The sequence below is a fragment of the Numida meleagris genome, chromosome 18 (assembly GCF_002078875.1).
Source record: "Numida meleagris isolate 19003 breed g44 Domestic line chromosome 18, NumMel1.0, whole genome shotgun sequence".
NCBI lineage: Eukaryota > Metazoa > Chordata > Aves > Galliformes > Numididae > Numida > Numida meleagris.
In genome coordinates, this window is record NC_034426.1 from 2119342 (window position 1) to 2146343 (window position 27002).

General features: G+C 45.3%; 2 long non-coding RNA genes across 3 annotated transcripts; one reads left to right on the forward strand and one right to left on the reverse strand.

Moving 5' to 3' along the window:
* Positions 978-26128, reverse strand: LOC110407896. Its single transcript, XR_002444075.1, has 3 exons — positions 26037-26128; positions 1805-1920; positions 978-1340 (listed from the first exon to the last, which is right to left on the reverse strand). It is a non-coding gene; the product is annotated as an uncharacterized LOC110407896 (long non-coding RNA).
* LOC110407895 lies at positions 6371-13113 on the forward strand. 2 transcript variants are annotated; one of them, XR_002444073.1, is made up of 4 exons: positions 6371-6406; positions 6529-6632; positions 9443-9609; positions 11917-13113. It is a non-coding gene; the product is annotated as an uncharacterized LOC110407895 (long non-coding RNA). The 2 variants fall into 2 exon arrangements; XR_002444074.1 differs by lacking the exon at positions 11917-13113 and adding an exon at positions 11193-11524.

The window sequence follows — 27002 nt, forward strand, 5'->3', positions numbered from 1 at the left end:
GAAAGGGAAAGGGAAAGGGAAAGGGAAAGGGAAAGGGAAAGGGAAAGGGAAAGGGAAAGGGAAAGGGAAAGGGAAAGGATGCTTCAGAGCCTTAACAGCTTTGCTGGTCTTCTTCAAGTCTATGGTTCATAAACAGAACCCTAAGTTACAACCCTTCCCAACAGACATGCTGAATATCTAAAAAGGGAGAGAGATTTTGGAAAGGGCATGGGTGGTCATGTTTCACACTGGTGAGGTTTAGCCAAGCTCTATCTGCTCTGCAACCCGCAAATACCTGCTGCATTTCTCTCCCAGCCCCTGTCGGAGCCAGCACACCTGCATCAGCCCTGCAGAGCCATTCCCCATGTAGTATCAGCTCTCTTTCTGAAGAACAGTGACCTTCCCTTCGGAGCAGTTCATTGCATCATGCCACATCTGAGAAGTGGGATAGAAGCCAAAAACTGTCTCTCCTCAGCCCTTAATAGGACTGGTGACTTGTGTGTACATGCAAAGCTGTAACTTCAGGACCTTCAAGTCACCAAGCATCTGTTAAGCAGTGTCACATCAGGCCCTGGGGATGGTGATGTTGGAAGGTCACCCTGCTGTTCTGCACATCATACTGGCAAGTGCCATTACACACTACCAGAAGACAACTTTATGTGTGGCCAAGAATTTTTGATTATTTTAGATGTGGAAACCCAGCTGTTGAACGCTGCATTTCAGGTGAAACAAAACCTGCAGCCAGCACTCCTTCTCACACTGTTAATGAAGATAATCTTGCCCTGTCATTGACTTTTTTCCAGAAATAGCAGGAGAGGGATTTCCAAATCCTCTCAGGTTTGCAGAATGTGGTCTCACTCTATTCCTTTCATCTCCTGATACTGAAAGATGGAGCTTTTTCAGTTCTGGCTGGATGTACTTCTATACTCCAGCAGCAAACCATGAAAGGGAATCAGGTTTAAAGAGAAAAAAAAAACAATAAAGAGTTTGGAGTGCTAACATTTACTTGGGCTTGTCTGGACTTTGTCAGCATTGAATTCCAGCACGATTGACCAGGCTGAACATTGCACAGAAGAGACAAGAAACGTGACAAGCTTCATATACAAAGAAAGGCTGCTGGGCAGAGGAAGAGATCACAGTCCTCTGTATGGCAGTGGTGGACAGGGTAAGAAGTTGGAGACCTCAAGGTCAGTGAGGGAGAGAGGTAGGCTGGCTGGGAAAAGGCTTCCTGTAGAACTCCAGCACTGGGTTGGGATATGCTGCAGGATAGCAGCTTGAAGAACAAGGTGGGCAAACATGGAAGTGGTGAAGCTGATCCTTCCCCAGAGGAAGAAAATCTGAGGTCCCGCTGACACTGGTTTCTAGAAAAAAACACACACGGAAAAACTGCACAGCTACAGTAAAAGGCAGCAGTTTGCCTAAGCAATTCCTCCCGAACCGCAGCGAAGGCACAATTCATAGCCTGCTTTTTCATTTCCATGAATCTTAATTGCTCACATAATAATCGCAGAAGTATTTAATAATACAAAGCATATGGGCCAGATGTTCAACTGGTGTAAATCAATAGCACTTGGGAAGCTGCAGCGGTGCTGCGCTGGCGCAACCTGAAGGGCTGGAGCTGCCTTTTTAAGGTGGCTCTCAGGACTCTAGCACCTTCTTATTGCTGCCACTAAAACCAAGCCGCAGTTTATTGCCCGCATGCAAATCGCCACCCCTGCCAAATGCCTGAGTCTCAGATAAAACATCTAAAGCTAAAAGCAAATTGACTTAAGGTCACTTAAAACCACTGCTTTGGACATCCCAAAGCTTTGTCATAGCCACTTACCTTTGCACTTGATCGTAACCTAACTTGAGTGGGAACAGCCAGCAGTCCCTGACCAGGTGCCCATCCAATGCTTTAGTTTAGTCTCACCAGCCACTGTGCAAGCTCTGCTTTATTTGCTTCCCACCATTAAAAAAAATAATGGAAAAAGAAGAAGAAAAAGCTTTTAATTCACTTCCTCCTGGGAGTTTCTGTGAAGCTCATTGATCTACTCCACGAGTACTTCACAAACGCTAATGGATCTAGTGAGATTCTCCACTAATCTCCTTCTGCAACTTGGCACCAAGCTGCTCACTTCTGATGGTTTCTCTTTTTACAGTTGTTTTTCTTTGCTACCTGTTTCAGAGGCACTCCAGGCCTCATTAATTGTTCATCCCTTGTCCCTAGAAAATTTTCCTTTTAATCTTTCCAGTAACATGTTGGATACTGATGTGAAATAGACTTTAATTCGCAGCCTTTCACACTTGCAAAGACACTATTTGAACCGATCATGGCGTTATCAGTGGCACATAGATACACGTAATTGAACTGAAAAGCTTTGCAAGACGTGTATTCATTGGGCTTCTGATCTCATTTGTTAGAGTGCCTCGGGGAACGGGCAATTTCACCTCCTCAAATTATGGAAACCGGTCATAGTTACTTAAATGGAATAAAATAAATCCTGGGGCACGTGTCCCCCCTGGAATCCGGGATGGCAATTGTACCCATAAGAGAATTAAGCTGCTCAGTGACAGGATGGCACTGAGTGAGAAATACGTACAGCGGAAAGGCCAGGTAAAGTTTTTTGCATAGGTTCCCAGGTTAATATCCATCCACTAATACAGTTCCCTGGTTGAGAGTCTCACCGCTTTCAGTAAATTACATGGAGACTATGCAAATACATCTGTCTATTGTAGTTGAAAATAACCTACCCTTGTGCTAATTATATCTAGGGCCAAGCACTGACCTGCTCTACTTCCATAACTAGATTTTCTGCTGCCATCAACAGCTGGATGTTCAGGAGAAATGCACATGAGCTCAGCTTGGCTCTTTTGGCAGCACAGAGCAGGAGGAAGGCTACTCACATCCTGACACTTGACATGATGCTGGTCATGGTCAGCTGGGGGCTGAGAATCCAGTCCTTGTGTCAGATAGCAGTCACCACAGCCACTAACGTGCTGCTGCATGAGAACACTGCTATAGGATTCACAACAGTATCCCAAACCCAAGCTGCACATTTCTTAATTATTGGTATTCTTCTCCAGCGCAAGAAATATTTGCATAATTTCCCAGCAGTAGAAAACAGAAAAATCAAGACAATAAATGAAAAGATGCACCAATTCACCACTGAACTGCACGTACATTTGCTGGCATTGTTCATTTTTTTGCATATCTTAGGCAGGAAGAGCGGATCCTCAGTTTGGCTTATACAGAATCAAACTGACTAGCACTAGCTGAGGAGCTGGCCCTGTGTTAGTATGTTTATTCCACGAGTTTTTCATGGAGCCCAGATAGCTTTGGAAAGAATGCCAATTCAGACAGTGATCCTGCAAATATTTAAGCAGTGAATATTGTTGCTGTTACAGGCAGAGCTGCTGGCACCAGTGTGACTGCTCACAGCAGTGGAGTGAGCCAGGGGAAGAGAGTTTGTGAAGCCAAGGCCTTACAGAGCAAATACGCTTTACCATTTGCTTTTTAATGATGTGGGAGCACATCACACAGGCAGCACATTGCTCATGCACAGGTAAGGGAGAGGTGCAAGCCATGGGCTCTGAATTTAACAGAGGAGGAAACAGGTGATGGGATTGGCACTGGGACTCAAATGCCCTCACAGGAGGTCTCCAGCTCTTATACCTGATGGTCACTTCTGCAAATGGGGATTAAGGACCTAAAGCATGTAAGTGCTACAACCCACTGCTTCCCATTCAATGACAATGACTTTAAACCAATTTTTAATTGCTCTTCAGCTGGTCCAGCTGCCCACGTGAAAACTAAAGATGTTCTTTGACCCTATCTTGTCTACATTTGTGAATGGTTCAGATACTTCCCTTCCTGGCACCATATAACTCAAAATGCCATTGCCCTGGTGAAGTATTTTGAAGGGAGACCATTTTCATGCTGTACTATATCAGGAGAATGACAGGTCCTCGTGGTGTACATCAGCAGAAAGATGACACTCAGCTTTTGCAACTTAATGGCTCCAAGAAATATCATGGGAAGTGCTGTCTTGTTTCAGAAGCCGGAGGGCAGGCACAAGGTGTTATTGTCAAAACGAAACAGAAAAGCTGGGTGGATTTGGAAATCTGCTGTCCCAGGATGATAGCAACAGGCAGGAGGCCCTGGAATCGTCTTTGTATGGTAGATAGGGATTGTGTTTCCTCATCGCTTCATCCCAAGTGTGTTCCTGAAACCATTCCTTCAGGATTTAACTTTTTGCTTAATTTTTACCATCTGCCTCAATCCCATGGACTTTCAGTGGATTTGCATGTGTTTAATTTTAAGCATGTTTTGTTACCACACTACTTAGGGATGGTAATCTGGATTTCATAATGCTGAGCTTAGTTCTGTATATTCAGAAGAAAATGAGAATAAGGAAATAATTTGGTAAAGACCAGCAAAGGATGAGGAAAGATTGATTTGTGAAGAAATGACACAAACGTTCCTCGCTGACAATTTTTACTGAGGAATCCAGCATATATTAAACAACGAAGAGATGCAGAGCAGACTCTCCACCAGCTCCCAGCTGCAGGTGAAACCACAGCCTGCCACCAAGCGCAAAGGAGGAGCTGCAAGAGGACAGGTACCCTAGCGAGTCCAGAAATGGACAAGAGACAGAGATGGCCCCAAAGCAAAATCCTGGGCTTACACACAAAGATGTGGATTTCTAAGGGGGCCTGATGGAGGGTGATCCCAAAGCCTCAAAGGCAGCTTTTTCATTGCGGAGCATCACAACAAGAGCAGTAAGCATGGCAGGGTTGTAGTCTACCCAGCCAAGAGTTCTAGATTGAAGATTGTCCTCAACCCTATTTCCACCATTCAACTATTGGCTCAGGCTTCATCTCACAGATTTAAAGCCTGCCACAAGCTCCCACTACGCTATATAAAATCTGATCATTACATTCAGCGCGTTGCTATAAATTAAGTATCAATAGTAAGTTCACTGGCAACGCTATCTTTCTTGGGTAAAAATATACCAGCAGCATCAAATGTAACTAGATTTAATTTCATGCTGAAGAGTCTGTGAATATTCATTTTTAAATAGTCACCAAGAGCCTAATTTTAATTTGTGTGATGTTTCTGCTAATACCAATGCCTACTTAAAATAACCATTAAAAAGCCTTAAGAATATTAACAGGGAATTCTTACAGAAAGGCACTAGAGTTTTATGTTTTGAATTACCATTACAGGCTTTTTGGTTTAACTCACGTTAAATAGATTTCATTATTAACAAGAATGTGTGCAAATTAAAACAAGCCCATTAGAATCTAAAATTCCATGCTAAAAAGATTAGGGACATTTGAGTTATTTCCTTCTGAAGGAATAAGTGTAATAAAAAAGGATAGGGAGTAAAAACCAATACTTAGAAAAGCACAACAAATCAACAGATTTGAGCCTTGAATTGTGGTCCAGCACAAGGCTGGCTTGGGAACAGGGGATATAAAGAGAGTTGTGCTCTGGAGTTCACCCTGCACTACAAAAACTGCCCAACAGGTTGCCAAAATCCAGCATGCTGAGTGCACCAGACAGCATGGATTGAGCCCCTGGAAGAATGTCCTTTGCTCCAGTGCTAAAATACACACAGGGTGAATCCATGCTAAGGCTTAAGCGGCAGTTAAGTGACTTCACACTGCAAAATGTACTTCTACTTCAGCTGCTTTCACAGGCTTTGGCTCCCTGCTCCTGTATTGATCTCCCCTTCTAAATAACCCTCAATTCGATAAAGCCATCAATGAACAGTCTGCTGCTCTAATAAATCACATGAATATTTACACTGCCCCATGTAAAATACATCTTTTGACACATTGGGTGCTTTACGTGCCCATTCCCTGTCTAGTTACCTCTGTCCTTGTCTTTACCTGTTGCTCCTGTGGCAGGGGAACAATGACCCTGTCCTCAGCTCCAGTGAGCTGCGGTGAATTATCTGTGTTAAAACTCCCTCCTGTCAAGCTGCCAAATCTTTTGCATTAATCCTGAAAATTACAATTAATGAGCACTAAGAGGATCTTTCCACCTTTGTGTAGGGCTCTGCTCTGTTGTAATGATTCCTGCTTCTCCGCCAGCATCTGGAAGCCTCCCGTGGTCCAGGCTGTTGGCTCTCAGGCAGTGTGCTCAGGGGGAGGCAGCAGGCAGGGCTACTTTCTTTCCTTCTCTGATAGCCTGCCATCAAAGATGGGCTTCAGTGATGATGGGTGTAGTGGAAATGCTAAGTCGTGGCCTGAACCAGTGATTGAGAACCTGGTGGGAAGGCAGGGCCAACCCAGGGGAGCTCAGGTGCATGCAATGCACCTGAGTGAGTGGAAGGGGAGGAGCCAGGATCCACCCCTTCCCAGACCTCATTTAAGTGTTGGCAGTTAAGACAAGGGCACCTCTTGTTGGAGATCCCTGTGTGCATGAGGCCTTCTAAAGGTGAGCAGTGCTTTACCTCTGTTTCTGTATCTGTGGTGGCTGCATTTGGGCTTGTTCTCATTTGCTGTTTCCAAAGACTTTGCTACCCCTCTATTATCACTGTACTTTCCATCCCATTATAGCATTACAGTGGGGGTGATTGGAGTTAACAGGAGCCCATGACCAGCTGAGTATGGAATGCTCCTCTGGTGCAGAAGATCACATCATCACTTTATCATTGCTCCAGGTATTCTGAAGTTGTTGTTTCTGTGACCCATGGTAAGATGAAGTATGGGGCTGGGAATCAGGTTGCCACAGGTCTACAGTTCCGCTTTGGTTGGTTGAGGGCTTGAAGTAGTCCCTCTGAGGCTCTGGGATTTGATTTCCTAACACTTCAGTGCTGTTGCAGACTCAGTTCTGAGGTCTATGGAGGAGGAAAAAAAAAGTAGGGATATGGTATTTTTAGTTATTAGGAATTAGAATTTGGAGTCTCATTGACATGCAAATAAATTGTAAGCATGAACTAGGGATCTCTAAATCAGGTGTGGATCAGTTCATCTCCTGGCTGTGCACTGAACCGCTCATTCCTTCTAGGATTTGGAAGGAGATCTGTTCATTTTCGTAAGCACAAACTGGTTGCCATTCTCTCATGACAATGCTGTCTCTACTTGGAGATGCTGAATTGTTCCAGGAAGGGTTTCTGCTGTGCTGCAACCAGCAGTAAGCAGTAACTAAGTTATTTTGCCATTGGCAGGTGCTGGCTCTGGTTCATTCAGTCATCAGATAAAAATGAAAATATCTCCTCCAATTCAATGGGCTGCTAAGTCCTGTACTCCTACTTTCACAAACCTCTTCATTGACATTTCCTCTTCAGGACTATTTATCTGATACACAGCTCTTTTTTCTCTCTTTGTGTTCACTTGACCCTAGTCTGGGTTTATACAAGCCACTTCACCATGAATAGAGCATTTTTACATTTCCAGCTTTTCTGCCCCAGAAATAATCCTACAGATATCACTAGAATTACACTAAGGAAGAAAAAAAACACAAGGGATGTTACTGTAGAAACAAGGTTTCTTTCTCTATTTCCTTAGAAAGGAAATGTTAGATAACTGCTTCCCCCAAGTTAGTAATTTCCACTCTCTTTGGTGGAATTATTTCCAATTTGAACTAATAATGAATTTAACTTGTAATGCCTAGGTTTAATCTATAAAATCAGCCAGTCTGTGCTGAGCTTAATCTGTGAGGTTAAGCTCTTTAATTCTAGAGGATGCAAATAGAATGAGAAAGTTAGAATAGCCCAAATACCTACTGCCCCTGAGCAGCCAACTTCTGGAGGTATCTCTACCTGCATAGGTAGGAGCTTGTAAATGGATGGGGATCTGAGCGGGATGGGGTTAATAGGATTAGCAAGGCAATAGGCAATGTGGGGCTGGTCAGGAGTGCCTGTCCTCATCCTGTGCATTCACACAATTTCAAGCACTTAATGGACTTCTCATCTCAGCTGGGGACTAGAGCTGCTGCTGTTACATAAAACAGTAATGATCTCAAGGCAAAGGGAGACATTTCACAGTAGTCAGTGCTGACATGAGAACTGCTGGGTATGTCTATACACAGCATGCAGTGCTGCACACAGACCCCAATGGCTCTGCTCCCATCAGTGCTATGGCTCTGCCCTGCTATGCCTTGTGTGGTGCTCACAGACCCACCTAGTTCTCCCCAGTCCCAGATCTCATACAGGCAATGAGGACTTTGGTAAGAAGATGTTTGTTGTCAGGCCAGTGAACCTCACTGCTGGAACATGATAAATCTTCAGAGCTCCCAGTTTATCTGACGCAGAGGTTTTTGCTGGTGTTTGGTATCAGTGAGATCCCATTAGAGGAGTTATCTGCTGGGGTCACAAGTGCATGCTGGAAGAGCTGAATGAGAAGTGTGGGAACAGCAGTATTCGAAGAGGTTTGCTTTCCAAAGGCTTAAATACCAGATCTGCATGGGAAACAGGTGTACAAGAGAAAGTTGTGGGATTTGGAAGAAGCAGGACAGCGAGCAAGCAGCAGTATGTAACTGGTAGATGCTCTGTCCTTGGAGGCATTCTGGGTCAGACTGGAGGGGCTCTGAACTCCTGATGGAGCTGTGGGTGTCCCTGTTCACTGGAGGGGAGTTGGACCAGATGGCCTTTAGAGTTGGAAGCCTCCTTCCAACTCTATGATAACTTGTACGAAGACAGTGGGGCTCATCTCAAAGGAACTCTGCCAGTATAAGATGCAATTTGTGCAACCTAAGCTGAAATGGTGATTCTGCCTTTCTTGGCTGGAGATCTTAGATGCACAGCAGAGGTAGAGGAGAACACGGCATCCACTTGAAAGTGCTGCATCCTGGGAAGGGTATGGGATTCGGCCAGCAGCTCACAAATACAGGAAGTAACACGGCATGGGACTGTGTGACCACAGGCAGGGTGATGGATTTAGCACCTCCTTTAGCACAAAGACCCTCTCAACTCTCATCGCTGCTGCCCAGCTTAAGGGGAAATGGTGCTTTCTGTGAGACCAGTGGCCTCCTTTATCTCCTGGTGCTGTTGGGTTGGTGTTAGCTCTTCCTTTGAGAGGGCAAAATTGACTTCTTCCTTTGAATGCACTGGAAAGGCACTTGTGGATGGAGATGATGCTGGGATAGCAGAGCTAATAAAATCGGCAGAGAAGCAGCATTTATCAGCCAGGAAAGCAGAACAGTAGTTTTTTTAGGAACACATAGGCTCTTGCTTTGATGTTGTGTTCAAGTCAAAGCAAGGGCATGTTTTAAATTCCCAATAACTCAAGTTTCTTTTTAAGTTCCCAAGCCTGGCTGAGCTCTTAAAGACAAGAGGAGATCTTGCTCCTGGGGTTGGCTTTCCCAGGCAATCACAATTCTGCTCAGAATACTATTTAAATACCAATTATTTTAATTCTCGGCAGAAATATTACAAGCTTTCAGATTTTTTTTTCTTAACAGCCAAAGGGAGACATTTCCAGCATCTATCAAAACTCTTTTATTTTAATCCACATTAAAATTTCTTTCCAGAAGGACCGGGCAACGGAGCATAATTTATCACTACAGCTCAAAGATCTGCCATGGCAGAGCCTGCTGCCTTGTGCCAAGCCAACCTGCCTGGTGTAACCTTTTGGGGGCAAGGAGGGTTGGCTGGGGAGCGAAGGCTACAGAAGCAACAAGCTAAGGAGAGCAGACAGGTAAGAAGGAGCAGAAGCAGTGTCTCATGCTTCCCTGCAAGCAGCAAGTCCTCTATCTTCTGCACTGTGGAGGACATTGCTACCTCTTCCTCTGATTTTTTTTTTTTTTTTGTCTGGACAGCCAGCAGGCAGGACACAGCCTGAGACATGGCTGGCCACCAGCATGTGTTCACATCACAGAATCACAGAATTGCAGGGGTTGGAAGGGACCTATGGAGATTCCCCCAGTCCAGCCCCCCTGCTGAAGCATGTTCCCCAGAGCAGGTTGCACAGGAAAGCATCTAGGAAGGTTCTGAATATCTCCAGGGAAGGAGACTCTCCCACCTCTGTGGGCAGCCTGTTCCAGGGCTCTTGAACCCAAACAGCAAGGAAGTTTTTCCTCATATTCATATGGGACTTTCTGTGTTCCAACTTGTGCCCATTGCCCCTTGTTCTGTCACTGGGCACCGCTAAAAAGAGCATGGCCCCATCCACTCCACTCCCACCCTTTAGATATTTAGAAGTATTAGTAAGATCCCCCCCTCAGTCTTCTCTAGGCTGGACAGCCCCAGGGCTCTCAGCCTTTCTTCATACAGGAGATGCTCCAGGCCTCCATCATCTCTGCTGGACTCTCTCCAGCAGTTCCCTCTTTCTTGAACTGAGGAGCCCAGAACTGGTCACAGTGCTCCAGATGCAGCCTCCTCAGGGTAGAGCAGAAGAGGATGGAGGATCACCTTCCTTGCCCTGCTAGCCACACTCCTAGTGATGCAACCCAGGACACCACTGGCTGCCTTGGCCACAAGGGCACACTGCTGGCTCATGGTCACCCTGTTGTCCTGACACCAGGACATCCTTCTTTGCAGAGCTCCTCTCCAGCAGGTCATTCCCTAACCTATACTGACACATGTGGTTGTTCCTCCCCAGGTGTAGGACTCTGCACTTTCCCTTTTGAACCTCACCAGCTTCCTCTGCCCAACCCTCAGCCTGTCTAGGTCTCAATGAATGGCAGCATAGTTGGTGATGCTCCTCCCGTGACAGCAGAGCACCACTTGCTTATGGTCACCCTTCTGCAGGCCCTGGCAGCCCAAACAGAGGGCCTGCGGAAGAGGGAAACACTCATTTGGTACCTTGTCTGTTCAGATCCCATGCTGGAATAGCAGCCTTCAGGAGGGTGATTAGGTCTCCTGCTGCCAAAAGCCATCATGCTGCGCTACAGGACTGCTCCAAAGCTGTCATTTTTATTTCCTTTAACAGCTGCTGTCACATCAAGGGTAATTGCAATGAGTGCCCTGGCATGAACGTCAAGTCAGGAGTCGTGTAATGGAAGTTTTAGTTCTGTTATTAATGACCAGTGCTACAAAAAAAGAAAGAATAGATGCCAGAGGAGACCTGCTATGTCACACAGAGATAGTTGCCTGTGTCCCACTCCTCAACCCAGGTGGCTTCTGGGTTGAGTGTCAAGAAAGGCCATTAAATGGCAGTGAAGGGATCTGCTTGGCTCCCTGTAGTGCCAGGGGACTACTGCCTGCATCCCCAGAGCTTCTCAAGATGGCAGAATATGAAGCTCACCTTAATCTAAAAGCTATCTCCTCTCCTTTCTTCAGCTATGCCCATTGTGAACAGAGCGCAGCTGTGGTTCTGGCCCTCTGACTGCATAGGAGCTATAGCGAAGTGTTTGACATACTCCTAGCTTCTAAAGTGCTATTCATCAGCTGCAGTAAAAGGAGAGAGCCAGCACCATGCTGCCAGCCAAGTGACTCCAGCCCCCCACGCACAGTCACGTTGTGTGCTGCACTGGTGGTCTTGAGACCACAGCTTGGCAGACACGGGGAAGGTGGTAAATGTAAATCCTGTCTGCTCTTAATCATGTTCCTAACGACCATATCATCAATTGTGGGCCTTCTCAAGTGCTCAGCAACCACAGCCCCAGGGTATATTTCTCAAAAAAATCCAATTCAGTGAGGTCTCCTGAAAAGCTGGGTTACCATTATTCCCACTCATGGAGAAGGAGGCTTGCTTTTGGCTGTCTCATACTGACAGTGCAGTGAGCTCAGCATCTCCCCCAGAAGTTTGCACGCAGTGAGGGAGCTCAGGGAAATGTGTGCAACTCAAAGTTTTGCTGAGCTTTCGAAGGAAACTAGCTGGAGAAGAACAAAACATGCCAATAGGATCAGGAAAAGCAGCGTTTCGGTTGTTTCTCTGCTCTCAGTGTTTCTCCCTGGGGATGTGGTCAAAGCACTTCAAATATTCAGGCTTTCAGAACTTCCTAAAAATGTTGGAACACAGAGAAATAGTGAGAACTTCAGTGGTTTCTGATTTCTCCTGCAGATCTCTGGCGGACCCAAGACCTTCTGGCTAGACACAGAACTGGAGATGCTCATGTGAAAAAAAGCCATATAGAAATGATACACAAGTGATAAAAGCTCTGAGTTCTCAAAAGAGTTACAGACAAGTCATGTGCAAGACCCCAGCCCCATCATCTCCCACCTGAGTGACAAAGTGCTCAGCACAGCAACTGCACCGTGCCCTTGGGAAAGCCGACTGTGAAGCCCATCCATGAAAGCACTAAAGACATTTGGTGCTTTTTCTGAATTCCGGTTGTGCGGCGTTATCATAATGATTCCATTTCACACCCAGGACAGATCTGAGTCAGACCTGTTTGATTCCACTGGAAGAGCTGATGGAAGCTTTAACACTTTGAGGAGAGTTCAAGACGATTTTACAGCAGCGCGCCTTGGGGAAATTGAAATGTCAAGCATAATTTGGCACTTGAAACATGAAGGAGAAAGGCTTTTCATTTGTTTTCATCTGCATCTTCCCCTCCTCTGAACTGTACATGCTTCATTTCCCTCTCTTCCCTTAGCTTTCATTAGGCAGTGCTGAAAATCTGCTGGATTTGAGAAATCTCCAAGGATAAACAAGTATCTGGTGTTAACCTGCTCTGCAAAAGTCAATTTGACATGTCTCACTATTCTTCCCTTCTTGTTAGGCAAACTAGACCAAAACAAGCTTTTCCCCTGTTATCTATGTTTTCCCATGCATTCATTTGATTTTTCTTGTAAGTCTAGGGGATTATCGCTCACTAGTCTAATTCTTAACACTATGGGTTCCCTTGAAAAAAAGAAAATAGGCTTTTGATCTGGGTTTCAATCTCAGCCCTGGATCTGAGGTGAATCCCAGGTCTGCCTTCAGCCAAGGGCTCAGAGCGACTGCAGTCCCCAGCACAGTGTGGGGCAGCCAGGACTAGGAATCTGCAGCTCTGCTCTCCCACTAAAATAGAAGTGTTCTCACAGCTGTCAGCACCAAAACGAGCTGGCAAACAGGCCTCTGCTAGGTGCAGCTCCTGGGAATGCTGATAATGTGTTCTTGGGAGATAAATTTTTAATTCCCCCATCATCTGAGCAATTTCTGGTGAGACAGAGCCCAGATCCCCCCCGTACTCTGAATTCTTCCCACAGGAGCTTTCCACGAGGCAATGCCTATTTGCTATACGTGGAAGCTCGTGTGGCAACTTAGCAATTTTGACTGAAGTTCACTAAAAAAGTCAAAAGAGCTTTCCATCAGTTAGAAACATACTGGTTTCTATTATCACAGCGATCTTCATATTTTCTCATTGCTTAGCCATTATAGAATCATAGATTGGCTCAGGTTGGAAGGAACCTTAAAGATCATTAGGTTAGATGTTAGGAGGAAGTTTTTCACTCAGAGGGTGGTGATGCACTGGAACAGGTTGCCCAGGGAGGTTGTGGATGCCCCGTCCCTGGATGTGTTCAAGGCCAGCCTGGACGTGGCTGTGGGCAGCCTGGTCTAGTGGTTGGCGACCCTGCACTCAGCAGGGGGGTTGAAACTCGATGATCTTTGAGGTCCTTTTCAACCCAGGCCATTCTATGATTCTATGATCATATAGTTCCAACCCTCCTGCTGTGGGCATGGTTGCCAGCCACTAAATTGATCTCTGGAGCAGGCTGCCCAAGGTCCCATCCAACTTGGCCTTGGGACCTCCAGGGATGGGACAAGCATGACTTCTACAATTTACATTATGACACAACTATGAAACATTTAAACTTTGTAAAGGGTTTGAATCCACCTGAAATGTGGGTTTAGTTTAGAATGTTTTGGACTGTCACAGTTCAGGAAATCGTTTCAAAAGATCACAATGAAAAAAGGGGCTTTTCAGAATTCCCTTCGAAGTACAAAACAAGTCCATTTACTACAAGCCTTGAAAGAACCTTAAGTGACCATGATCAGATCCATCTTTGACAAGGAGCTGGAAAGCATGTACAGTGCAAAATCCTGGCTGAGTTTTCCTAGAAACAGGGGCAGCAAAGCCAGCATAATTTCCCTTTTGGCTCAACAGGACAATTTTAAGAAGCATCATACAGAAGTCCTCCTTGAGAAGCCCCTTCAGCACTACCTGAGCAGCATTTCTCATCTGGGAGGGCTTTCTCCACCACAACATCCAATGGCTTTCTGTGAATTATTTCAGGATCAACCTGGTGCGGGATCTTTCTCTGATGGCTAATTTGCATCAGTAAAAGCAGATTGGATTAGAACCAAAATCCATTGATTGTTCATCACTGCTTCACGATAGTTCCGCCACCAGAATTAACACATGGCACTGTGGTGTTCCTTTGGCAGGGAACAAGCATCCAAACCAGCACCAATGACTTAGCACAGACTCCTGACAAGCAGGTATGAGGTATGCCTATGAGAATCCATCCGTGGGAAGAGATGAACGGAAGGATTTGAGGTCCCTGTGCTGCTCCACATGACACCAGCCCTCCTCCTGTTGTTTCCTGCTTGGTGGGGAAAAAGCACTTTCTCTTGGCGAGGCAGCAGGTTGTTTTGCTCAAGTAAGAAGTCTTTGGGGTAACATAGGCAGGAACAGCCTGCCTGCAGTGCTTCACAGCTGTCTTGTGAAAGGGAAAAAATACAGCCCACTTTGCTGGTTAAGGAGTGTGTTCCTCCTCGTGGGTGGATAAGATATCTCTCAAGTGAACGACTCTCGTATTTATTATGTCAGATTATGCCACTTGAGTTACTGGTTCTGATTATAACAAAACTGGAAAAACAACCACTTACTAGATATTAATTTTATCTTACAGATTCTATTGTAAATGCGATACGGGCCCCTATGTATGCTACAATCCTTAAAATAGCTCCATCTAAATGCAAATGTGGACCTCTGCCTAACGCAGAGCTGAGAGCCTTCCCATTAATGTGCCATGAGATAGGGGAATTAATTCAATGCTAAAAATTCTCATGGATAAGAGGAGTTTCTTCTGTTCATATCTAGCATCATTTTCTCTTCATGACCAAAGCACCTATAATACGATAATTTTTACCTTTTTAAAGCTTACTGAGGGAAAAAGGCAGTGCAATCTCTCTACAGAAATGACTCTACCGGCTCTACTCTGCAGACCAAAGTGCAGGAATGTGTTCACTTGGTAAGGGATGCCCAGGGCAAGATGAAAGATGAAGATGGCTACAGCACAGGAAGGCTACTGGGATTCAATTACTCACCTTTGCAAACTAATCAAAAGCAGAGGCAGTGCTTGACTGCATCCATCTCTCACCAGCATTTTCTCTACCTGCTCCTCTAAGCCCATTAAACTCAGAGTGTATCACACTATCTACCACACATGCACAAATGGTGAGATAACAGTTTCTCTTTGGAGGACTTCGGTGATCACTCAGGGGCATGTGGAAGGTACAATGCCACGAGTATGTTCTGCATCTGCAGGCACACATGGCCTGGAAAGCAAAACACAGCTCAATCTCAAAGAAAACCCTGGCACATGCATAGCTGCCTTGGAGCCAGGGGCTCGTGGTGCTCCGTGCCCCCCCCCTTGCAGTTTCCAGCCTGAGGGTATGGCAGGAAAAAGGGAAGGATGTTGGTCTGGCTGTTCTGTGAGATGTAAATGTGCCGTGGGGAACTCTTCTCTGCAAACACGTCTCTGTTTGAATTCCCAAGTGCCAGGCAGCAGCAGGCAGAAAGCTGACACACAGGCAACTCCGCTGCCTTCTGCTCCACTCTGGGAATGAAACTCTTAAAAGCAGCTATAACCATTTGTATCAAAGAGCACGTCGTGGAGTTGCATAAATACTGAAGAACACATTTGCCATGTACTAACTAACTGTGTTTGTTCATCTTGGTGAACCAGCAGCCGCATCATCCAAATTTGTTCTGCAATCGTATTTTCAGAAAAAGATGGCAGTCGTGGACCTACTTGCTCAAGCATCTCAACAGGAGGAAGCATCCACCTCAGTAACTGCACAGGGAGTGGATAGAGTGGCCATCTTAGAAGCCACAGGATTAGAAACCACCACGTCCAGACAGGGAAATGTTCTCAGGCAGAATCTGGACAAGCAAAAGAAATACTCCAATCACTTTCCATAGACTTGTACTCTGGAACATGTTCCATTTCTCTAATTGTTTCAGCAGCAAAGCTTGTTAATGACCACTTGGTTGTGTCGATGTGAATGGTAAGTTATTGTGCTGACAAGAAAGCAGCAAGATTGCTTTTGGACTTGGCCTCACAAGACACAGGTTGGCCTGACCTCAAATACCTGCAGCAGGAGGGTTAGGACAAGGAGGTTCTGCTCTCTAAGGTGTGTTTTACGCCACACAGCACTTCCCATTTGTTTCTTAGTGTGAGGTTCTTGTTTTCTGTCAGCAGCAACGTATTTGTGGCCTTGCTGAACACGACTGGCTACTGAATTGCTCCAATGGTCACTGCTTTTACAGCTGGGAGCTCTGCAACCAGAGCTCCTCTCATAAATATGTACATATTCTTAGAGTAATGAAACATTCCTTCATCCGTTTTCTCTCTGGACTTTGTTCTGCCAGTGCTGAGTATTTTCTATGCAAGAACTCAGAGGCTGAGTCTTTGGTGATAAATCATTTGTGAGATGATGCCCTCAATGGCATAGGAAAGAGAGAACTTCTTACAGCAAATGGATGTGCCTTAGTTCAGAGAACTCCAAGAGCACAGCATCGAGTTTCATCTGGCAAAGCTAATGCTTCTGGCCTGACCTTTGTTCACCAGCAACATCTAACAGTAAGGTAAAGTCTTGTGAAATGCAGAAAATGAACGAGCTGTTGTGGCTGCAAGCTGATGAAGAGACCACCACAGCCTGGAAAGGTGATGTAAAAGTCTACATGAGTGATTGCCACAAAGCGATCATTTTTGCAAGCAGCTTCTGCTGTTTCGTGAACTACAACACTTTCCAGCATGTTCCTGTAATCTATAAAAGCTTTATGAAATATTGACATTAGTGCTGTTACTGATGTTCCCATAGGAATTATCTTCCGTTATAATTAAACAATATGGCACAAAATCTGGTGAGGTTTGTTCCTGATAAGTGACCTTTAAGACTTGATCTACTTTCCACTCTTATAGAAACAAACCTCTTTTTCTGCACCTTAAGAACTGTTGTTCTTCCAAATGTTAACAGGAGAATTGCATGAAGGCAGGATTCTAGTCTCTGGAGATTAATGTGTTTTTTTTTTCTTTCAACTATTTAGCTCAAATTACATCAAATTATGGACTGAAACTGAAGATACTACTCAATTTTATAAGCATTGAGGATCTGAGGATCTTTTCTAAATGGAAACATATCAAGGAAATCCTCCCTAAACTCAACATTACAAATACTTGCTTCGCAACACACAGGAACGTGGCTTGTCCCTGTTTTCTGCTTTGGGCCTCACAGATTTAAGGGCTGGCTCCACTGTAGAATGAAAAAAATATAACAATGTAAAGCCTTTCAAACAATCGTTACAAAGCACTCCAGCTTTACTAACAAGACCTCTTATTTATACCCAAGATCTAAGCTTGAAGGGATCTTGAAACATTAGAAGTGGTTGGTGAGAGCTTGAGACGTTTTCATTGAGATGGGAGAGATAAAAAGAAGATACAGGAAAACCACAGGATGAAAGCTAAAGGAGAAGAGTAATCCCAAAATAGCTCTGCTTGGAGTGTTCTTCTGGAAGGGCTATTATGCTGTTCAGTATGGCAGAACATCAAAGAGGAAATATTTCAGCCAAATCACTTGCGAGCTGAATTTCTCATCTTCTTCCAGATGATCAAAACTTACTCATTTTCTTAATGTGGCCCCTTGGTCAAATATGGAAGTGTAAAGCTCAAGAGAAGCTCAACAGCTTTTTTGTGTGTCCAACCCGGGAAACAAGGGGACAGAGGCAGAACTGTTGGTTATGCAGCTGTCCTTCCCCAGAAATGCTGCCATTCCACCAGTAACTATAGCACTTTGAACACTGACTTTCACTTTGCAAAGGGGCTTCTCTGTTCTTCCCGTTTGGACATACTGATGGATCCCAGTCCAGCAGTGACTCTGTGCAAGACACCTCCAGACCCATGCTGAGTGTCACTGGCACCTGCTGGGCCATCACTTCATGCCATTGTTCCCTTGCTGTCTCCAGGCCCAGGTGAGAAACTGGTCAAACTGCCATAAATAGGATTTCCCCTCATTGCTAAAGGTCAGCACTATGTTAGTGTGGGGTTATTTCGCTGGTTGGTTGGTTTGTATGAAGTTCTGCTTGAGGCTTTGAGGACGTGATATTACGGGTCCAGCTAAGGATGCATTTTCATATGACAGCCCGGGACTTTCTCAGGGCTGGACTAAAACAGCTCTTCACTAGTACAAATCCTGCTTCTTCGCATGCCTGTTTCCTTCTTGTGCCCCCACTGCCTTTCTCCCTCGCATCCCCCTGTGCTCACAGAGCAAGTCCTTGAGATTAACCACAATATGATTACAATTTAATTGAGGCCAGCTTAGTGTGGGGACATCCTTTTAACTCAGGAGGCCTCAATTCCACAGAACCATAATGAACTAATAATGAATGTGCTAAAGTCATTAAATCAAAATTCATAAAAGGGTGAATATTGCTTTCTTTTATAATAAAGCAATTAAAATCCCATATACTATAATAGATACTACTAAGGTGCACTAAGTGTTCTTTAAGGAGGTTAGTGTTTAACGTCACCCCACAAGAATTTGGGGATCTTCAAAACAGGGCTGCTATGCTATTAATAGATGATCAGAGCTCTTTTCATGTCTTCTTCAGTTCAGCATTGCTTCCTGGTGTTAAGTACTGGTACGATTTCGTTAGTATGTTTCGTAGAACTAGTTAATTATCATAAAATTTTAATTGCAGTACAAGTAACTAACTTTCAAGTAGTGAAGCATCACACGATTACAGAAGTACTCTTTGTCTGTTGAGGTTCTTTCACTCACCCTTCCGTCACTGATATCCCCTTCACATCTCTTGCATGCTTTGTTCCTTGGGGGTGAAGAGACCCAAGTGAAGGTAGCAATCCACCCAAGTGATGGCTGAGGCAAAACGAGGTGCACAGCGTGCTTAGGATCAGACAGCACAAAGCCAGGAACATCACCAACCCTGCTGCACCAGACCACGTTGTGTCTTGAAAGCCTTTGGCCTCCGTTCAGGAAGAAAAATCCTGACAGTGCACCAAATGTCTGGGATGCGAACACAAGGCACCTTCAAGTTCTTCACAAATTCACACAAAGCAACAAGGCACAGTCATGAAAACCCAGGACCCTGAAGAGGGCTCAGGAAAAGAGACTGACAGAGAGCACATCTCAGGGCAGGAGGATGCATGTACCTGTGTGAGAGAGAAGAACAGATTGGCAGAAAAAGAATTCTTTAATAGTACATGGTGGAGTAGGGGATTATCTGGAGAACATGATATAAGAACAGACAGATTAAAGGAACACTAAATATTTATTACAAAGTCCTTTGTGTCATATGTAATAATACGTGCCATAGCTGCTACTGACTCGTGCAGGCAACAGCCAGTTGGTGAGTTGGATAAAATAGAATTAGAGGCTTTTAGTCCGCTGGAGACCACGCTCTGTTATACATAATAATCAAAGGCGCTCAGAAAAGAGACAAATAACTCAGTGATCAGTGGAAGTACACACAGTGAAGCTTTCCGGATAGGTCAGTGTGGAGGGATGGAAATGGCCCAGAGAGTCACAGCCCCATTTCTTCCTGAACATCAGTGCTACTGGAAGGGATGAGCCCAAAGGGATGGAAGGAATTCCGTCCACAAGAGGCCAAGAGCCAGCCTGCTGTGCACTGGCTGTAGGGCTACATAAACACATGAACACAGTTTATACAGTTCAACCCTAGCGTTAGTGGGGAACAAAACACGTTGTTGCCACGAACAGCTTTGATGTGAGCCTGTTCTCCCTGTTCCATGCACACAAGCCCTTCTAGCAGGCTGAGGGACGCAATCCTGGATTCCCAGCACACTTACAAGGGAGTTTACCTTGCTGCGGCAAATCAGCCCTCAGCATCTGACGTTATACAGAGGAGAGAAAACAGAGGGCTGTCACAACAGGTAACTTGCCACAGGGCAGCAGCCTTGTGTCCCCTTTGTCAGAGCTGGGTCCTTCCTGCTGATTTCCTGGCATGGACAGAAACTGTCACCAAAATGAGATCTCATCGAATCACGGACTCATTAAGGTTGGAAAAGACCACTAAGATCATCTAGTCCAACCATCAACCCATCACCACTGTGCCCACTGGCCATGGATGTGCCTTTGGTTGTATAATGGCAATCAGAATTAAAGGGGTTACTTTTCAGTCATGGGGAGGGGGAAAAAAAAAAAGGCGTGGGAAGCAAACTGCTTTGGGACTGGGACTTTCTAACCAGATACAGTGATTTTGTCAGAACTACTGTGACTATAAGACATAATATTTAAAATTAAAGAGCCAAGTTCTCCACTGGCTCAATTCCACTGATAGAATTTGGTTTACTGGCATTTAGCACAGTCAGCTTTCCCCTCTTGGAGCTCTGTTCCCTTCTTTTGGAGGTTTTGCACTGGTGGTTCCCAGTGGCACCGGCAGAAATTACCCAGAGCAATCCTCCATGAACTGAGCAGAGCATGGATCCCTACAAGCATTGTATTTCTTCCTTTCTCATACACGCTGAGGAGAGCATAGCCGATTCACCACAGGAAACCCAGGTGCTGAATTCATCTAACAAGCTGCTTAAAACTCTAAACAGATGTTTCTGTGTCTTTCCTGCTTCTCAAGCAGTCTGTGTGGAAGCACCAGCAGATTTACAATAGGACAGATGCATGAACCATACATGCTTTGGTATCAAGGCCTGAGTCACTGGAAAAATTGTTTATGACGATGCATATCATCTGAGCAATGTGCTGTAGGGATACAAGATCAGCCTTGTCCATGAGGGAAATGCAGACTGACCTGGCCAGAGCCATAGCGGAAGGCAGCAAAATTCATGCTGAAAATGAAAATTATAGCTGTCTTGGTATGTTCCAGCTCCTGAAACGACTCATGAAAATGTAGATTGGGTATTTAGGCTGGACCTCATCCAGGGCCCAAAGACATATACAAAACAAGTCATCGATCTCAGTGGATATTTTATCAGGGTCCTTAGCTTTCCAAAGATGATGGCAGGATCATAGATAGGCCAGAAAACACACTGAGAGCTATTTCAGCCTAGAAAAACGAATTCTTTCTTACACCATCTCCTTCTCATGTTCTCAGAGCGATGTAAGTGTGCTTCAGTGGCTGTAATTTCTGACCGTGGCATTGCCAGCCCCGCAGCCCCCACAGTCACGAGATGGTTTGAAGAGCAAGCACTGGATTTAAATAATCATTCCCAGAAGCACTGCATTTTCCTGGCATTTCTTGACCCTTTGAGATTTATTACTTAAGAGTTTTCACACAAACTACTTCTTTTGCAGGAAAAAAAAGTGAAATTGAAGATTCTAATGTGCCCAGATCATTTCACAAGCTGTGATTTAAAGAGAAATACCAATATCAGAAGATTCGTGATAGAGGGCAGAAAATCAGCACTGTCATGGAAGAGGCCACACCACTGCCATGCCAAAAACTTTTTCCATGTGTTTTATCCTCAGTTCAGCTTTTGGGGTTCATCTCATCAGGCTTTAGCCATAGCGATGCTGACTTTTACAACTGAACTCTTTTCCTAAGCACTTCTTATAGTCCATGGAGAAACTATTATCCCTAACACAGCTCCTCCGCCCCATTCTGGACGTTTTCCACTATTTGAAGCTCTCCAAGGGGATCTGTTTCTCACTATATATCCAAGAAACAGCATGTGGTATTTGCTCTAGCTTAGAGGAGGTGACTCCTACCTGAGACAACAACAGTCCTAAGATTTGTGCTGTGCCACTGGGATAGAATACACAAACTGGAGACACAAAGACACAAAGCTCCTGAAGGAGTGAAATACATGAGCTTGTGGTCTTCATCTCCCCAGTTGCTGCTTCTGCTGGAAAAAAAAACGTGATATGCTACTGATGATAAGTACCAGTGAATTCCCAAGAAGTTTCACAAGCATCACGCACACTGACGCCCAAGAACCACTTGTTTAATGCACACAAGACAGAACTATTTTCTCAGGTGATTTGTGGTAATTGCTAGTTATTAATCCTTTCAACCATAAGTTAGGCTCTCTAGGTTTCATGGACACCACTGGCAGGGAGGTCACTGAAGTCTGGCTCTGGAGACTGCAGGAGAAATGCTGCCCTCGCAGAGCGGAGAGAGCTCTGCCTGCCTCTCATGGGGCCATGATTTCACCTCTCCTTGACAGCTTCCACAGCTTCCATAGAGGCTTCCACTAATGGTTCACCTCGCTGCCACCATATCAAAGACTTTTTAAGCCAAATACTCCAGGATATTTATAAAGTTACGAAGAGATTCACAGCAAGCAAAGGAGACCTCTGCTTCAATTAAGCCTTTATTTATACGCACTGCATTGCACATGTTGCGTTTCCTGATGAAATGTGTTTCATTATTTCTGAAATATTAAACATGAATAGCAGAGCTATAATGCATGAATTATACAGTGTTGCAAAAGCTATCATTAGGTCCATTTTTTTTTTTTGTCTTTTCAGTGTCTAAATATTATACCAAGGAGCTTTTATACTAATGGATGATTGCCTGCAGTGCATACTTAACCTATGTCCATTTAAATGAACTTGGTAGCGTTACCTACATACATCAAACATCAATTCATCCAAATTGGCACCGAAGGAAAGGCATGTGGCCAAATTCCTTCTCTCCTGCAAAGCTTGACTCTACAGGACTCGAATAGCGATGCAAATGAGAAGCCATACCACAAACTAATTGGGCTCGGTTCTAAGCCCACTCTACACATGCCAGGGGAGGTATTCTGAATTCAGGTTAACGGCTGATCAGATCCCATAAAAAGTTGGTTACTGGACCCAGGCGGATTCCAATTAACTGCTGGTAAACAATATTACTTGATGCAACACGCCTTAATCAAACAAGAAGCTTCATGGGAAAAAACACTAGAGACATTTCAAAACGACAGTGCACATCCTCCTCTATGCTTGGAAAAGCCACACTAACCTCCTTGCTGTGGGGAAAGAAAAAACTGTCTCTTGAACTTCCAGAGAAAGGAAAGATGGAAGGCTGCTACAAATAGACTCCACACATGAAGCTGCAGGCCGTCCCCTTCGTCTTTGCATATATTCACTAATAGGTGCTGTGACCATTGCTGCAAAGCTTTAGAGTTCTAATTATGACAGTGACGCTACACAAAATTCAAGTGAGATTTGTAATCCAAAAATCCCAAATTCATAAAGAAGTGTCCAACAGAAGGACTTTGCTCTGGCTACGAGTGTTGCTTGGCTTTTGTCTCGTTGATTCTGTAATAGTTTCTCTCACCAGGAATGATGCCAGTCCTGTTAGGTACAGGCATGAGCTTCTCCACTTCATCCTACCTATTCCCCCATTAAACTGCATATTGTGTGTGTGTGTGTATATAAGCAGCTGCTTTCTGCCATCCAGGACTGCTACTGTTTCATACATATCCAAATCTCAGAAGCAATCAGCCTTTCAGATCTGTAATACTCAACCCTTTGAAATGCCAAGCAATAGAATATAACCAGCAAGGATGCACAAGAGTGTCAATGTAAACATTATTTTCATGGCATGACCCCACTCCTGCTTTGAATTTGCCAGTAATAATCCCAGACCTTTCTATTTCACTCCAGGAAAATGAAAGCAGAACAAAGGAAGAGAGGATAATAGTAATATAAAAAAATCAGACTGCAACAGAGAAACAACCGGGCTGCAGTGCAAGAAGCTGTTTAGGGATCAGCCCATGCTAATCCCTTCTAATGCTTTGCTGGGGGGGTTGCCTTCTTTTTTGCCCCTTATTCCCTGTTTGACTTTGGGAAAGCCATGCAGTCCCTGACTTTCTACAGGGATTTTGATTTCTGTGGCTATCAAGCACAATTTCTCCATTCGCAGCTCTGTTCCTGACCTGGAGGCTGCTCCCACCTGCAAGGACACAATGCCACCTCTGAGCCTCACTGCAGCATCACACAAAGGGCTTCATTAGAGGCTCAAAGGCTCGAGAGCTCAGATATCAAAATAATGGGTCCAAACAATAAGCGGGAAGAGTTACCACCTAGACAGGGAAAACAGTAAGCTGTGTTACCCTTAGAAGTGGTCCTGAGAGCAGCTCCCTAAAGAGCTGTCTGTCTATTCATGAAGGAGCTGGAAGGCACTGCCAGGCTTGCTAGCAGACAGCCCAAGCGCATGCAGTAACCCCTCCTTATAGCTTGGCATATGCTGGGGTCAAATTAATCTCACTGCTCTAGTTACTGGAGTGCAAATGAGCTGCCCCGGTCCCCTTCTGCTCAAGAGATCTGTGGGAGCACTGCAGGTGGTTCACCCCTACATCCACTGCCCAGCTCGGCGGGGTAAGCTGAGCCCTGGGGGGACTTGTTTTCCTCCATCAATTATAAAGGGCCTTGGAAGGGCTCCTTACAGCTCGTGAGTCATTACAGATGTAGCTTGCAGAGACAGCAAGCCTCTGGGTCCCCCAAAACACCACACAAGCAGAGAAAACAGGAGCTGAAGGAAAACAAATACAATAACAGTAAACATCATTCAGAAGTGTTTCTGCAGGTAGAGGCTTTCACGTAATAAGAAGAAACCCCAGGCAGTGGCAGCCAGAAGAGCTCTCCTCCTGGTTTGGAATGGTAGCCAGCAACTGGCACCTGCAAGAAGGCAAAGCACTCGTGCTCTGCTCCCTCCTCAACAACACCATGGCTTCACACCAACCCATGGCAGCTCAGCTTGGCTCACCTGGGGCAGCACTTTAAAGCTGGTGAAAGCTCTGGATAAGCCCAGAATGGCTCCAGGTTGGGGGCTGCACTTCAGCAAGCAGCAAGCACACTTGCCACCACACCAGGAAATGAGCCCATCCAAAACTCTCATGCAGAATCACTTGCTGGGGGATGCAGGGCATGCACTCACAGCTCCATGCAGCGCTGTTTGAGATCTACATCCCCAATGTTATCTTTGCACTCTCATGAAGTGCAATTACCTCCTCATTTTGCAGCTCTTTGTGCTCCTTTAATCTCTCCCGTTTTGTTTCTGACATCTCCAATAATCCAACCCTGACACTCCTTATAGATACTGCAATTACAATACAGAGCAGCTCTTGACAGGATGAGTTGTATTTTGCTTCCTTCCCATAACGCTCAAGCCATCAGACATTGCTACATGAAATGGCAGAAGAAACCACCGCTGACAATTTATATGGGTCCCCAGCAGATAGTGACAGTGCTATATATCTGTCTTTACCAATTAAATGTCTGGAAGCCACCCAGAATAGGCCAGCAAAGGTAGGATTTACATGTGTTTCTGTTTCAAGCAGTAACTCAGCTGTAATTTCCCTTTCTTTCCTTGTATTAAAGCCTGTGCTGTTGCCCCCCTCCTGCCTTCCCACCCTATGACTGATCCTAAGGATAATTAATTAGCTTGCAGAAAACACCTCACTGCAAGGCGACATTAGATCCTTCACTATCCTCTCCCAGCTCCCGATAGATGCTGGGACGCATCGTATTCTTTTCCCTGCCCAAGAAACTACAACCTGCAGTTGCTCCAGAAGAATGCAAAGGGACTATTGGCTGACTATAAAAACCGAATGGGCCTCATGGTAACCCTGAAAGCTAAAGTATTTTAGGGCCTTGCATCTTCCTTCCACCAAGTGCAGCAAAAGCTATCCCTAGCAAGTATATATACGGATTCAAATATAATGGGCTTCCTGATCCCCAGTGCCAGTTAATCCCTAGCTAAGGTGAGATCACAGAAATAATTGAATCCTTCCAGAGCAGGTTTGATTTGTAAGAGGGCTAAGGGACTTAGGCATTCCACTGCCACTGAGTTTGTTTACACCTTATTTACAGAATGCTAATCCCATGCTTTGGGATTGCTAGTTACCTGCAGGAACAGGGAGGGATTATTTTCCCCTGCTGATGCACAGCTTGCCTTTACATCTGCCTCCTCATTTGTTGGCTTTGCTCCCAAGTGGTTCGCTTTAAACTCATCCTCCAACCCAGAGTAAGGAAAGATGCATTCCTACCTAATGTGCAGGATCTGTGGGAAGGCAAACAAACCTCCGCCTTCAGCACCGCCAGTCCCTGCAGAGCATCACACCGGAGCTGGCCCTGATGGTGCAACTCACCCAGAAGTGAAGAACCTCTGTGAGGTCATCAACCCGCCCTCACTGTGCTCATCCCTCTGCAAAGCACAGGGGTGCAGCAGGTAGCCCCTCTGCCCGGATGGCTGCAGGCAGGGGCTGCAGACCTTGTGGAGGGCTTCAGGGAGGGAGCGCTGCTGCAGCTCGGGAGAGGTGCAGGGCTGGGAGCGGAGGCAGAGCTGACATCTGCTTGTCAGCCCAGCAGCCGCTGTCTCTTCAGGTGACCTTGAGCACACGCCGTCAGCAGCACACTCGGAAAGCCTCCTCTGCAGCAAGGATTATGAGACCAACCCACCTCACAGGTGTTCAGGGAGGCTCCTCTGCCAAATGATTCGTGGCTGTCATAGCACAGCGTACGTGCAAGGAGGGAGCAGGATTCGTGGGAGAGGAGCTCGGCTGAGGCTGGCACCTGAGCCCTCAGAGGTGGCAGATGCCCCACGCCTGGCAGCGTTCAAGGGGCATCTGGACTCGATGGTCTCCGTAGGCGTCTTCCAATGGAACCATTCTGTGCTATTCTATCTATCAGAGGCATCTTAGTGGATGTAGTGATGCTGGAATGATTGGGTTTTCCTTAGCAGTGGTAATTGTGGCAGTGTGCTTGTCTATACATTCCTTAAAATCAGGCTAAGTATGAAGCCTCAGGAGCTGGTGAGTATGGCATATATTGAAGATGAGAAGCACATATAGAGCCAGTGGGTGCGAAGGAAACCCTTAGTATAAGAACATGCAAACCTATATTTGTACACTACATGTATTTGTTGCTGGTATTATGTCTGGATTAATTACATCAGTGTGAAGTTGGCTTTCTTCTCACCTTCATTACAGCTCAACAAATGAATCCCTTTATTG